The sequence below is a fragment of the Lycium barbarum genome, chromosome 9 (genome assembly GCF_019175385.1).
Source record: "Lycium barbarum isolate Lr01 chromosome 9, ASM1917538v2, whole genome shotgun sequence".
NCBI lineage: Eukaryota > Viridiplantae > Streptophyta > Magnoliopsida > Solanales > Solanaceae > Lycium > Lycium barbarum.
In genome coordinates this window covers 18,596,499-18,613,437 of record NC_083345.1, presented here as the reverse complement: position 1 = coordinate 18,613,437, position 16,939 = coordinate 18,596,499, and positions in this window count along the sequence as shown.

The following is a 16,939-nucleotide window of genomic DNA, read 5'->3' as shown; positions in this document are numbered from 1 at the left end:
CAGGAAGTCAGGCCAAACGTAGTTCCAACCACAAAACAAAGACGTTGAAATAATTTGAAAAGAGTGGCCGAACCCGATATGGGCTGCCTACGTATCCAACAGGAAGTCAGGCCAAACGTAGTTCCAACCACAAACAAAGATACTGAAATGATTTGAAAAGAGTGGCCGAACCCGATGTGGGCTGCCTACGTATCCAACAGGAAGTCAGGCCAAACGTAGTTCGTTAACAAACAAAAATGACAAACTCTGAATTCAAAAAGGCCGTAACAAAACATAGAGGCAGCATGACAAAAGGAACTAAATGTTCTAGTTGATGCCTCCGGCCTATTACAAAGGAAATTTAAACTTAAATTACTGAAACTCCCGGCGGGCTGGGGCTAAGATAGAAGTTCAATTCTGCAACTCAGGTCCTGGCTCAACAGCCTATAAAGTCAATATTTCAGCAAAGTCTTTGATTATCACAGCATGATCATCTTCATCTTCCACGAACAGGTTCTTGATTCCCTCCACGATATCATCATAGGCAACCTCCATAATTAGATCTGAAGGTTTTGAGAAAGTTTGATCAATGGTAGGAATAGGTTTTGGCAATGGAACCTCTTTCTTTTTATTCTTTCGTGCTTTCTTCACTTCTTCCTCAGTTGGCTCATATCCCAAACCGAATGTAAACTGTTGCGTAGGGAGAACGACTGGCTCAACCCGCCCATTTAATGTCTTCCCTAGCCCAAATCCAGGTTGGTACCCATTTCTCAGCATTTCTTTTGCAACCATAATCGCGGCGCATGACCTTTTAAACTCTTGAGTTTGACAGACTTCACCCACTTTAATGACATTCACAACCTCCCAAGCGTGGTAAGCTGCTCCGTCGAACCCTCCTTCTGCCTCGATGAATGGGATGGATTGCTCTCGATAGAAAGACGTATCCCCTTCTCCATGTATACATATTTGTTGCTGATCCCACTCGAATTTGACAGTTTGGTGCAAAGTAGATGGTACAGCCCCAGCCAGATGTATCCACGGTCTTCCTAACAGCATGTTGTATGTCGTGGAAATATCCAGTACTTGAAAATCCATAATGAATTCAACAGGACCAATCAACACTTTCAACTCTATTTCTCCAATAGGGCGCCTTTGAGCCCCATCAAATGCTCGAATATTCACATCACTTGTCTTGAGCTCACTAACATTATATCCGATCTTCTTCAGACTTGTTAATGGACAGATGTTAAGTCCAGAACCCCCATCAATCAACACTTTAGCCACAAACATGTTACGACACTTGACAGTTATATAGAGCGCTTTGTTATGCATGCATCCTTCTGGCGGCAGTTCTTCATTATCGAAACTGATTCGATGACTGTCAAGCACGCGCTCGATCATCCCAGCTAACGCCTCACTAGTTGTTTCACTTGGAACATATGCTTCATTCAAAATCCTCAACAGTGCATTTCTGTGCATATCTGAACTCAAAAGCAAAGAGAGAATAGGAATTTGAGCATTGGTCTTTTTCAACTGATCCACAACTGAGTACTCACTAGCTTTAATTTTCCTCAGAAATTCTTCTGCTTCGAATTCAGTCACGACCCTTTTGGGAGGTACGTTGGTTTCCTTAAGTTGCCCCAATCTAACTAGTTCTTCTGGAGAATAGCACCTCCCAGACCTTGTCATTCCTGACGTCTTAACCTTGTCAGTGATCGTGTCCTTTCCTCGACACTCCATCACAGTTTGTTGATAATTCCATGGTACGGCTTTTGTATCGAGCACTGGCAACTGATTTGGTGCTCGAACTACTTCCACAGGTATTGATGAAGCTCCTAATATCTCGACAGGCACACAACCCCTTATCACTACAGCCGGAGAAGCAACGGCTACAAAATCATGATCCTCCACACGATCCACAGGCACTATAAATTCGGCTGGGTCGTCAACATTTTCATCTATTCCAATCATATTTATCGTGGCCCCATCATGGGTCGGGAGTGGATTGTTAACCACATTTGGTGTTGGTGGTTTGACCGTGATCTGTTTTGCTTCAATAAGATCCTCAACCTTATGCTTCAATGCGTAACAACGATCAGTGGAATGGCCTTTTACCCCCGAATGATATGCACATGTTTTAGTGGGATCAAAGCTTCTGGGTAATGGATCTGGAATTCTACCTTCCACAGGATATACTAAGCCTGAAGCTTGCAGTCTTTCAAAAACAACGCTCAGTGGCTCTCCTAATGGTGTGAAATGGCGAAACGGTTTATTTGGGCGAGGTGCGGATGCATTGTTTGGATGATGAGTTTGTGATGGTGGAGTTGGATATGTTGGTGGTCGTGGAGCTCGATATGCTGGTTGTGTGTTGTAAACAGGGTAGGATATTTGTGGTGATTGAGGTTGGTAAGATGACAAAGCTTGGTCGTAGGGATGTGGAGAATATTGGAAATACTGTGAGTGGTGAGCGTTAGGCTGGTATCGCGGGGGTTGTTGATGGTGGTATGATGTGTTTCCCAAAGCCATTACCGATGCTGCTTCTTTCTCTTTTTTCTTTCCGTTCCCGAGAGTACCTGTTTGTATGGCCCTACTAGTAGACTGTAAAGCTGCAAGACTTGTTATTCTCCCTGTCTTAATGCCATCTTCAATCATGTCCCCGGCTTTGATCACCTCTGCAAAAGTTTTTCCACCCATTGTCACCAAACGTTCATAGTATTCCGGCTCTAGTGCTTGAATGAAGAAAGTAACCATTTCTGTCTCCTCCATGGGTGGGTGTACTCTAGATGCTTCTTCCCTCCACCGTATAGCATATTCTCGAAATGATTCGGTGAACTTCTTCTTCAACTTTGTAATTGAGATTCTGTCAGGAGCGATCTCAACATGAAACTTGTAGTGATCCACAAAAGCATTTGCCAAATCATCCCAAGTACGCCATTTGGTTGTATCTTGCTTAGAATACCACTCCAAGGCCTTTCCACTCAAACTCTGATTGAATAGTTTGACTCTTATCCCTTCATTCTTCCCCACACCAATCAACTTTTCACAATAGACCTTCAAATGGAAGAAAGGGTTCCCCGACCCATCAAACTTCTCAAATTTTGGAATCTTGTAACCTGGTGGCAATTCTACCTCAGGAAATGCACATAATTCTTCATATCTCACGCTTTGGTTACTACCAAGTCCACGCAAACTTCTCATGGCATCCTCCAAACTTTTGAGCTTTCTATTTATCATTTCATCATTAATTGACCGTGCCTCATTTTCAACTTCGACATAATGATCAACATCTGTGCGACATTGTCCCTGGATTTGTGTCATGGGTGGAGCTGTGGTATAAGTATATACTGGCGGAACTTGATGTGTATTGGTAACATCATGTGCCGGCGGTATGAACTGAGTTTTTGAAGAGGTGGTTGTAAATAAAAAGGGAGCATTTTGAGTGAGGGGTTCGGAACGAACCGGCTGGGAGGTGGTAAAATAATTTGCTTGGTTAAATTCGTCCAAATTTGGGAATGGAGGTGGCATAGGCAAAGTCTGACGAACCCCATGAGATGGAGTCATATGTGGTGGCGTTTGAGAAAATGACCGGTTGTGAAGTACCATGTGACTTAATTCAGCAACTCGTCGCTCCAAACGAGCAATGATCTCCAAATGCGTTTCTGGTTGATTAGAAGATGTGGGATCACTCGTGATCGGCAAACTAAGAGATGGCTCAGATGAAGTGGTTGCATTGATCAAACTTTGATCCATTTTAGAACGAGTCTTTTTAGTTAACCAGATGATTAGTGATGAGTCAGAGTCTGATTTCTTGGCTCTAGACCGTGTGAAATATGGATGCTCCGCCAGTTCCCCTTTAGCACAAGTCAACCTTTTATTTTGAAAAATAAATTTTAAAAAGAAAAAAGATAAAACAAGAAAAAGAAAAAAAGAAAATGAGTCAGTATACGGTAAGGACATATTATTGCATATAAACACATTATTGCACATAATACATCGCGTTCTATAATGCAAGGGACCTCTTTATGCCAGAGGTAGGCCTAACGAACATTTGAAGGACAAACATGTTTTTTGATGTGTCATTCCATAACTCTTTCTAAAACTAGTTTACAAGAGTAATAAAAATTTATTACATGCCAGTCAATAATACAATTCAAAGTTAATCTAAGATATCTAATACTTCAACTCCACTAATTTCCTTTGGCTGTCTTCAAACCTCCGGCATTAATTTTGGATGCTCCACAACAACCTGCAACAAAAGGTTAGTTTCCTTGAAATATTTATCTATAGAGTATTAGGTCCACATAATCCACATATTTGTCCTCCAAATAATGCGCATAGATAGTGAGTAGTGTCACTTAGAGTCATAGACTCATTTGGACATTTGGTAAGGTTGACTAATGGACTTAATACACCAAAGGTATTAAGCCTCTTAGGTTTAAAATGATGCATGTCCTTACAAGGTTTCGGTTTTCGCTCTACCTAGGTAGACTAAGAATGGTTTTCCTATGACACAAGGCTCCCCCAAGCGGACAACTTGGAAGTGGAAAGTCCGTGGCCGTCGACTGCACCGCCGATCGACTAAATCCACAAGACCAATCCAACTAAAAGGGGTAATTTAGTAGTGCACGGGCGCAAACTGCGAAGCCGCTTTAAGTGTGTGAATATGTGTGAGTTTTCCAGGAGTGGAAGAAATATGAGCGGAATGCCAATTTAAGGAAAGCAATAACATACATATTACATAGAAATGCATATAAAGAATAAAACAATAATAAACATTTAAAAGCATATAAAGCAAAAATACAGGAAAAATAAAGCAAAACAAACAAAACATCCAACAAATTATTAATTAACCTAAGCTGTTATGGTTAAGAACCTAAAGTCCCCAGCGGAGTCGCCAAGCTGTCGCACCCCATTTTAACCCGAGTCAAAATTAGGAGGTATGACGTATTGGTGATTCCTATTTATTGTTTATTTATTTTAAGGAGTCGCCACCTAATTATTTTAACGGTGAATTAGGACACCTAGATGTCAACTAAGGTAAAGTTAAAACTAAACCTTAATTAATGGTCTGCTTAACCAGTGTGATTCTAGGTAAGGGCTCTATATTATCCTAAAGGAAAGGGGTTAGGCATCCTTTAGAATCCGTTAACTTACGGTTATCCGACCAACTTAGGTTAATTAATTAAATTAAATGTAGGGTTAAATTTTAGAAAATGACCTTAAAATATTGCTAAAGTTTTTAAGAAAGAAAATCATGTTAATTAAAATAAGATTTACAGAAAAGAGGTATAATTTGTATAAAGAAAACTTTAAATGCCATTTTTAGAATAAGACTCATAAAGGTTATTAAGGTTTTCAATAAGAGACTATTGAAAGTAAGACTAATATTCGTATAAAGGGGAATCTTAGGATGCTATTTGAAATATAATTTATAATCGTTAATAATAATTTTTAAGGAAGTAGCATAAAAAATGAAGTTCGTAAAATATGACGATTTACATATAAATAGAAAAAAGATGCGAACTCAAACGATAAATATTTGAACAAACTAAACAGTGAGGTATTAATTAAACTTAAATTTTAGAGATGCGAATAAAACATGAAAGAGTTAATAGATTTCTTTCATCCATTTTATTATCTTTATCTACTATGCTTAATTAAGAAATGCGTGATTGACTCAAAATTTGAAGAGTTGTTTAGAATATGTTTGAATTTATATTTGCGCCATAGTGGTATATTTTATTTTATTTTTGAAATCGAGAGATAAAATATGATTCTTTTAACTAAAAAAGAAAGGATATTAATTTATACTATCAATTATTTTAGAAGTAAATATTATAAATAACTTTAATGTGAAAGAAGAAAATGAAACTTATGGGATTAATTATTAGTCTTTTTTAAACTAACTACCCATTACTAAATCTATTAAATCATTAAGATTTATATAAACTAAAAAAGAAAAAAATAAACAAAGTAGTTAGTATACAAATTAAATGCACAAAATAAGTAAAGGAGAGATAATTAAAAAAAAAAATGGGCTCAGCCCATATTCAAGAAGGGCTGCTGTTGAATGGATCTGGCCCATTGCCGCGAACACTGTTCCTGCTATATGGGCCTCGGCCCAGAATTCTTATTTGCTGCGGGTGAGCTGATTTAGGAGTGACTCGATAATATTATGTTGGGCTTTTAGCCCAACACCGAATGCGGAAGACAAGTCCCTCGGACTCGTATGCGGAGGTCATGCATAAAAATGAAAGGAAGAGATCAGTATACTACCAATATACATAAATATACATAATCAAACACATTATACTTGTAATGCACAAGCATATAAGACTTGTATTGGCACAGAATCACCCAATCAGATTCATTCATATTTACGGTTTTAAACAGAGATCAATTCATGTTTTAAAAGCAAGACAACCTTCCAAATGACAAGGCAAAGAAAAGGAGCTCAACTTCCTATATTTTAAGGAATCCAAATTAAAAAAAAAACAATCTTAGGATGTAAACCACTGAGAAATCAGCAAGCAATGAAACTGATACCTAATTAATGATGTCCAGGTGCACAGGTTGCAGCAAATATTCAAGATTGTTCAAAAATAGATAAGATTATATCTCTTGCAATCTTAAGTTAACTCTACCCATCTACATTCTTAATGGCAGATTAAAAAAAAAAGAAGGAAATCTCTTAGTATAAATACTCTTTAGTTAACAGGTGAAGGAGGAAAGAAAGGGAAGAGGCATGAATCAAATAACTTAAACTGGTTTCAGACTGTGACAAGCATACTTTCAAACTTACAAACCAAATAACCATGATGAGCATACTTTCAAAATTACAAACCAAATAACTTAAGCTGGTTTCAAATGATGAACAAGGAGAAAGCACGAATCATGATTTCACACTTCAAAGCAAAGGGAAAACACAAAAGTAGAAGCAAAGCTATTAAGGATAGAATCAGAATCAGAACCAGCCCCACAAACAAACAAAAACAGAAGCCGAACCAGCCATCCAAAAAAACGCAGAGCAGAAACAGAGCTACTGAGGATAGAATCAGAATAAAAAAAAACCGACATACGGACCAAACTCAAAAGGCAGAAACAGAACAAGCCACACGACTAACGAAAACACAACTAAGGCCCGAAAATGGGACAGCAGTGGGAGCATATTCCACTGCCTCAATTCTTTTCTCCAAACTTATAATATTTGCTCTTTTCTTGTTAGTACACCATAACAACATCTAAACATTTAGGGATCTTACTTGACCCAAACAACTCTACAACAGGGAAAACAAAATTGTAAACATATAAGGAGGAACTCAAGCCTAGCTACTAATTTCAACTTAATCCAAACATGAAGGAAATCAATAAGGACAAGAGCATTATTTCAATTAGAGGATACATCTGAAAACAACAATAAACATGAAGCTAATCTAAATATTTAAAAGTTTGGGAACATAAAAAAGGGAAATAATACAGCTGAATATGGATATTCAGCTCACATACAAAACTAATCAAGAATAGTCATCAAATGTAAACGTCAAAACAAACATCAAAGAAGATCACTAAACTAAATAGTGTTCAAGCTTCTCAACATATTTGACTGAGACAAGTTTAAACACGCAAAATAAAAGATGATGCATACTTATAACTATGTCATATGAAGAAAAATCCAAATTCTGATTTTTCTCGAACAAAAAAAATAAAAATTCTGGGTCTGAACCGAATGGTCACATGATCTATCAGTCTTAGCATCTTGAGTTAAACTTATCTTAAATATATATAAAAAAAAAACTGAGGAAAAACTTATAAAGCTTTCACACTATCTCAGATTCAAGAAAGGAAATGAACTCAGTAACGGAGATACATTAGGCTAAAAATTGAAAAGTAATAAAAAAAAAAACTACAAACATACAGACCCACAACCAGATAATGAACTGCACAAAAATATGAAGGCACACTCTGAACTACATGGAAATTAATCTGAACAATAAGAACTAAAATAGAGAAGAATTTTACCTCTTGTGGGTGCAGCGAAGTGGGTACAGGGCCTCGATATCCACTCGAACACTCTCGAATCCGAGCTTGCGATGCTCGGATTCAAAGCAATACCAATGCAAACGAAAGCAGAAAAAAAAAATTATTTCGTTTTCTTAACTCGATATTCAGAACTATTACCACTACAGATTCAGAATCTTTTCTTTTTTAGGGGGTTTTTGGGATTCAAAGACTTAATATTTTAAGGGACTCAAGGGATTCGAGGTTTTCATTTTTTTCGATCTGTTTACTTTCGAGGGATTGTGGGTTCCTTTAGCTCGTTTTTTTTGCAAGGCAATCTAAGGGGTTCTCCCTCCCCCTTTCTAAACGATTCCACCCCACTATTTATGGGGATTTGGGGGTTCTTTTGAGTTGAAGAAAAAGGAGAGTGGAGCGGGGGGACAAGACGAAGGTGGGGAACAGAGGGAAGTGGGAGCGGGGTGCAGGCGGCGGTGGTGGGGACGATGATGAGAAAAGGAGCGGCGGTGGTGGGGTTGAAGATGACGATGAAAGAGGAAAAGAAAAGGAGAAGGGAAAGAAAAGAGAGGGGGGAAGATGAGCGGCGGTAAGGAGGAGAAGAGAGAGGAAGGAGAGAAAAAGAAAAGGGGGGGGGGGGGTGGTGTCGGCTGAAGGAAAAATATGAAAGGGGTAGGGAACCCTACCCGTTTTCATTTAATTAGAAAACGGGTCGGGTCCATTTTTGGGCTGGACCGGGTTTAATGGGTAATGTATTGGGCTGAATTGGTTGAAAATGTGGGCTGGGGTGAATTAAAATGTGGGTTGGGAATAAAATGTAGACTGGTCTGAAAATTGGGCTGGGGTGAATTAAAATGTGGGCTGATTTTATGAATTGGTTCGAAAATAGTATGGATTGATTGGGTTACTACATTTAAATAAAAGACCTATTTAAATAACTAGTGTTAAAATATTACTCAATATAAAATATGTAATTATTAGTGCTCAGATAATAAAAAATGACGTTGTAATAGCCGTGCAATAATATTTCGAAAATCCACAGTAAATAAACACTATTATTTAATTATGCAAATATAAATGCGATGCGTGTGCGTAAGCTGGTAAAATATGTTGAAATGATAAAGATGTGAATTATAATAATAATAATAATAATAATAATAATAATAATAATAATAATAATAATGGCTAGTAACTGTAATAAAATAATGAAATGTCAGTATTGATAAGAGGCTAATAATTATAGTAAAAATATAAATATATATTTTTTAATTTTCCAAAAATATTAGAAGCGTAAATAGGTATTTTGGAGGAGAGGCGGGACAAAATTGGGTGTCAACAGCGGAGACACACTATGCCGCGGGTGTTCATTCGAACCCTCTCGGCGAAAAACAAAATACTGTTTTTACAAGGTTAAAATTATTTTTTATGTATATATAGTAGATGTTGAACCCCCTTAATCTTTTTTGTATTTTACTTTTTTATATTTTGAATCTCCTCGGCGGAAATCCTGGCTCCACCACTAGAAGGATTATATTAGAAAAAGATTCTGATTAAGAAACTTAGAAAAAAAAAAAGAGCTAAATAGAGCAAATTGGGAATTTATCACTTCTACTTCTTTCTCTCATTTAGTGATGGATTGTGTAATTTGCTTATGAAATGATATAAGTTCTGTAAATGAATAGGGTTTTCTAATAAATTTGCCTTGATGTTTGAAATTGGTAATATTCCTTATTCTTGGAATCAAAATTATAACATGAAAATATAAGAATATTTAGTTAGAAAGCTAATTTCGTGCGTTGTTTTCCAATATTTTAAAAGTGGTATTTTCTTAATTTTTATTTAGTATTTTAAAATAATTATTTTCTTTGCCGAGAGCCTATCGGAAACATCCTTCGTACCTCGCAAGGTAGCAGTAAGGTCTGCGTACACTCTGTCTTCCCCAGACCCCACTTGTGGAATTACACCCGGTATGTTGTTGTTATTAAAATCATTATTTTCTCTATTTGTCCTTATTATTTTATACATTATTTTGAAAATTCAAAAATTAAATACATACAAAAGAAGAGAAAAAGAAGCATGATTAAAAGATTTTATATAGATTTAGAACAAAACTTTATTTTGAATTGTTTTATGTTTATTATTCTTTAAATTAATGCTATATCATAAAATTACAAAAATGTTACTACACTACACATATAAAATTATATGTTATGTTGGATTTTTAATTCAGTATCTTATAATTTGTTTTTTTTTTAAATGAAATTATTTAACCATGTTAATACCCTTTTGTAGGTATGGCGCGTACGAATATCATCCAACTTTGGCAAATGGCAAGACAAGGTACAAAAATTAATAGTTAGTATTGCATATTCATTAAAAAATGCAAGAGCAACTGATAACATTATGATTAAGGAATGTAGAGAGATAAAATTAATAAAAAGGCAAAAATATATATACTAATATAACAAAAAATATTTTATCTAATTTTAACTTTTTAACGACCGCGCGAAGCGGGACAGCTCACTTACTAAATTGAGAGCTTATTTTGAAGAGGGTAGAAGTATCCAAAAATCAAATAATATTTATGCGTAGAATAATGTATCTTTCGATTAGAACATTATCTTAGTATAGTCACACAAGATGAAATCGAAATCCCATGTAACATGATAGCTTTGAACATGTTATTCCTTGTGATAATATCGGTGACACTATACACATAAATATTTCATTCTTGCTTTCCATTCAACATGCTTAGCACTTTTATGGCCATGTGCTATAAAAAATTCATGAACATTTATGAGAGTAACTCCACCTCTCAATCGAAGTGGCACCACTTCTATGTTCATATAGGTGAAATTCTTTCAGTGTCTTTGTCACATTTGAGACACTTGTTCCTTGAATTGAACTTTATTAAGAGTATAAGAACTCAACCCTCTAATCTGTGACAACCAGTACTAGTATACCTCTTACTTAAGTACTAAAACATCCATGTATCAATAACTTGTTATTACCCTTTGAACCGATAACTATTCATTTCATAGTGCTGGGTAAGCCTGTGGATTTTTGCTGAAGAAGTGTTAAGCCGGGACTTGGTATCATTTTCAATGATACCATCTTACCATGCTTCGAGATCGTGCCCAGCACTCTCCTACTTTCTCTTTGATAACGATGTTCTAATATTATATAATAGCCATAAACGGAATCTTAAGAAGCAGAAAATCTTTCTGGAAAGAAGTAAGAAGCTGATTGTAATGTTGTAATGGCCAAAAGGTCAATTTCGATAAGACCTGATTAAGGAGTTTTAGTTTAATTAACTAGAGGTTGGTTTTCACCAACTTCCTTATAAGAGTTTTAGTAATTGGATCACCAAAATTACTTTTTTTTTTCACTCCACAAATATGAGAGAAATAATTCCTTCTTGAATTAACTTGCTCACATAATTATGTCGAAGATTTATGTGATTGATTTCACATAATATATTTTTATGCTCGAATTAAAGTGGCTTGACTATCATAAAGTTGAGCTCACACTTTGCAAAATCAATGGATTTAAAAAAAAACCCTCAAGCACTCAACTCCTCTCCTTGCTCTACTACTGCAAGTCTATTCTTGATTTCAATAAATTTCATCTCCTCCCAAGATAAAACGCCCATCATGTGATAAATTTATTTTCTCACATACTCGATATCAACTTTCACAGTATATCCTTATAAAATAGTATATGAAACTTAGAGTTTACCAAATCTTTAGTTTTCTAAAGAAAACCAAGAACCCGACTACTGGGCCTTTCAATAGCGTTTTCTTACACAAATTAAGCTATAATTCACTTGCTTATACAAGTTAAGCTATAATTCTTCCATCATTATTAGTTAACTCGATCAAGGATCAAATAGAGTATTGACCTCTTTTATGTTTAAGTGATTAAATTTATTTAGCACTTTCTCAATGTAATGAGATTAACTCAATACATAACCCCCACTATTTCGTTTAATCTTAATGTCCAACATAGTATCAAATTATCCAAGATCCTTTATTTAAAAAATTGGAATAAAGGAAACCTCGTTGTTTCTATTCTGATATATAAACCTCTTTGTTTCTATTGTACCATAGAAATCTTTTTTTTTTTTTTTTTGTATTATGTTTTTCATATCATTACTTGTAATAACATATCCACAAATTAACTAGCATAAAATAATACTTTTCTTAAAAAGTCACAACCTTTCAAGTATTCATGAAAGAACACTATTTTTAAATGACACCCCTTCATTAAAGAACACAACTTTTCACCTTTGAAAGCATAAAAATAATTGTCTAATATTGACTTATAATCATAAGCCAGATATCCCTACACTTTAAACATATCAAGTGCCTTTTCATATGGCATTTAGAGAAAACTCAATTCACTGACTCATGTTCTCTAGATCTCATATTCTTTTTAGTATGGACACGTACTTAGCTTGTAAACAATATAATATGTCATATCATCCAGCAACTTGAAAGTAAACTCATATATGATCTAGCTTTATGCAAGAATAACGAATGACAATAATCACCAATGTATCATCTACCATGACATTTATGAAAATAAATTCACAAAATCACAAAGGATAGAAATTCATAAATAATAATAAGTAAAGTTAAAAAAGTGTAACCCCATTTTTGTTGCCATTTTCTCAATTGATTTTCTTGACTTCGATCATCTCTGCCATATCAAAATCAGAGAAGACATATGATTTTCCTTCATGTCTTGGCATGTGGCAATGATGATAAAATCATGTCGTTCGCTTCTTTTCTCTTTCTCATGGCAATAGATATCTTCTTCACAACGTAATGCGGTAATTGTTTTAATTTTTGACTCTGCCTTGAAACCAAGGACTGAAGAATTAATTCCCCACTCTCATTCGGACATTGTGTGATGTCTGCGAATGTTTTCCATGATTAAACCTAACCTTCATATTAACGCTTTAAGGAAACCAAAGAAGTGAAGCGTCACCAAACTTTAACAAACTGAAATTCTAATACCTCTAAACAAAACAAACCACCACAAGTGATTACCACTAATTCTTATAAATCAATATAAGAAGTTTCAACACTCTTATTATACTCTGCCAATTAGAATATGACTTTTGTCGAACAATCACCACAACCGCAACATAGACACTTCTCTGACCATATATCAAATATTTCTCCAAAAAAGGCAGTGTCTTCTTCATCAAATATCGTATTTAGATTGTAGGAAAATATATACCAAGAATACGAAAAATATATGACGAAGAACACAAAGATGAAGGCTTGAAAATATGAACAACGAACATTGGATTTGAGGCTTAAAACACGTATGAAACACTTTCCTAAAAACTATATTTGCTTCCTCTCCTATGCAAGATTGCTATGGGATTGTACGCAAATAGTTTTACTGGATATGACAAGCTTTTTAGAAATCTACACTGAGCAAACAGTGGAAAAATTCATCTTAGAAAAGCAAACTTTTCTGATTTTCAAGAGCAAGATATTGTAGAAGAGAAAAGAGTTTTCTCTCTTGGAAGAAAGAAAAAAGTTACGTTGGATTAAAAGTAATTGAGTTTAAATAGAATTGGTGATAACCCAAGAATGAAAGGACACACCCTTTAATTAAAATAAATTTTTTTCTTTTAAAAGCACTTGAATTAATTTATGTTTAAATAAAATTTCAACACTTCTAACATCTTTTACTTTTATATTTATTTCATAAAATGTTGTGCCTAAGATAAAGTTAAATGAGAAACACAATAAGTGAAAATCCACATTGTTATTAGGATCAAAGTTTAGTTAGTTATTTCTCTTGTAGTGTAGTTTAATCTACTACTATAATAATTTGATTATCATTTTTATAAAAAGATCAATTGATGCTTATCACTGAAGTTTACCTGCAATATATTAAGTGTTTCTCCAATCACATCTATATCTCTATTTTAGTGGGAATTAATGCATCATCATGTTACGATGTAAAGAGAACATGTACACTCTCGAAAAACTATTTATATGCCGAGTTGATGCCAAGTCAAACAATTTATTTTTAAGAGCTACAAATTTGAGTAAGACAACAAATACAGTCAAACCTCTCTATAATAGCATCGTTGAGTTCGAAATTTTTTGGTTGTTATAGAGAAATGTTATTATACACCTATAATGGCATTGACATTTAAATAATATTTTGCTGTTATAGGCAAAAAGATGCATAAAATCTATTTTTTTTTATTTTTAATTGTCAAATTCTAAACTTAATTACACTTTGTATAACGAAGAAAAAACTTTTAATGATGGAAATTATATATTCATATGATATTTTTTTTTTGTCATAAATAGTGTATTAAAGGATCAAATATTTGGTCAAAATCTCTACATTATTGGTAATCATAGATATTCTATTTTTATAAAGATGGTTAATTATTATATTACCTAAAAAAGAAGATAGCTGTTATATGGGGGTAATTTTACAAAGAGCGTACTGTTATAAATTTGGATGTTGCTGTTATAGGTGAAATGCTGTTATAGAGAAGTAAAATATAACATTAAAAATCGGTTTTGAAAAAATTTGGTTGTTATAGAGAGGTGTTATTATATGCGGATGCTGTTATAGAGAGGTACTGTATCCGTCGTTCATTGATTTCCTAAAAACGTGCGAGTAATTTTTTTAGCTGGACTCTCTGATCTACCATGTAGTAGTTATAATAACTAAGCTAAAGTAGCAAAGATGTTTCCGTTTCTAATGATTTGAACATCCACTTCTCACGCAAGGGGGGTAATAATACTAAGAAGAGGCTAGGAAATAATGAAAGGGAAAGCCACGAAATGGACAAAGACTTTGAATTTTCACAAGTCCACCCAAATTAAATTAATACTCCCTTCGAATAAAAAAAAAAAAAAAGTCCACTTAGCCATTTGTCCATCTCTTAAGAAAATACTAATTTCTAGACAAAAATAAGTAATTTGACTATACTATCCCTAATTAAATAGGCATTGGGATTTGATCATATAACACTTAATAGGAGCAAATATGAAAAAACAAGATTAATTTTTTCTTGATTTGCTAAGTGAACTTTTTTTTTATCCAAAAAAAAGAAGTTAAGTGGACTCTTTTTTTGATCCGGAGGGAGTAACAGGTAACAAGTAGACCCCTAAAGAAGTTTCACGACAACCACAACTTTTTAAACTTAACTACCATAACACGTCTGTAATGTATTTATAAAGATTGCTGATTGGTCTGTAGATTTTAGATAATTAGCTTCAATTTGCCATCTAGCTATCAGTTGTCGGACTATATTTGCATCGTCGACGAATTTTGGTTCCGAAATTCGAAAATGGGAGGAAATGGTTGGGGTGTGAGTCCATTCTTCATAGCTATTGTTATTGCTGTCCTCTTCTTCTTCATTTCATGTATGAGCCATCACCTCGTCGCAGATTTATTGTTGTCAATCGATTCCATTGAGCGGTATATATGTACGTATGGATCTTTAAAAAATATGTATTTTTAGAACGTCCGATACAAACACAATAATATTTTTGGAAGATTTGAGCAACATAAGTAGAAGCTCTAGCCAAAGATTCACATGGTGTTTTCTGTTCTACTGCTTGTATAGTTTTTTTATTTTTGTTTCGGGATTTGAGTTATTATATCTTTAAACGAATTGGGATTACAATTCATGAATTCTGATCTTTGGGGACTAAATTCCCGCATCATCTTCCATTCTGACGGCATGTTTTTGTTTGATTTTATTGATTTATAGCTAGTAAGAATGAAATAGTCATGCAAACTAAAGCAAAAAATTAATTGGAATATAATCATTGACGGAACTGATGAATGAGATCTAGATAGAAAAATCTCTTATGCATCTTTAGCCATTAAGATGGATCAAATTAGGTTATTGAATTCATGTTTTTGGTTATGCTATATAAAATTTTAAGGGTTAATGCTAAAAGTTCGATTTGGACAGGAAATTTGCTAAGCCATTGGCCATTCAACAACAACAAATCAGTATTATGAGGAAAAATGCACGATTTCTTAATGTACGTTTTTTTTTTTATGTTATAGAAATATGTAATTTTATAGAAAGTCTAACTATATATACCGTATATACTTCTACAACTCAATTACTTCTTTAAGTGGGACAGTGAGAGTGTGCTGACTCATCAGCATGACTATGATGGACAGTAGATTGTGCAATATCAACGATATCATTAATTGTCGATACCTTTTTTTTTTTTTTTTTGGCAATATATATGAATATTACCATTAATAACACAAAATCATACAGAACTAAGAGCACCCATCCTCACAACCACCTTCTAGGAAGGGTCGTGTGAGAAAATAGGCTTCAGGATGAACCAGAACTAAGTACAAAATTTTTGCCAAAGAACTCTAAATCTATGTGCTCTATTTGTTGTGCTAAAAAACTCGATCCTCTCTACAAGTTGTGATCCGACCTACAATATCAACATGTTGTACAATTCTCCCTTTATTCTAGTTCCTTACTTTTGAACAGTTAAATACTTTTTTATACATGATTATACACTTTTATACAAGTTAGATATATTATTTATATACACTCTTAGACATGTTAGATATATTATTTATATAGGTATATTAATACTGTATAATAATGTGTAAGGGTATTTACACAGTTGCAATAAAAAATAATTATCCGGCTATAAACTAAAAATATGGTTGTGGAATGTAAATATCTTTTTTTTTTTAATATACCGTAAATATCACCATTCTAACAAAAGGATCATACACCTAAAGAGCCCTCAATTCTCCAACAACCTTCCAGGAAGGGTGCTGGGAAAATCAGGTCTCTGAGACCTATTACAAATTTGATCAATCAAAACCTATAGACATTCTAGAATATTTAGCTCCTCTACACATGTTAACTCTCTCAGTAATTACACTTTTAATTTGCTATATGACA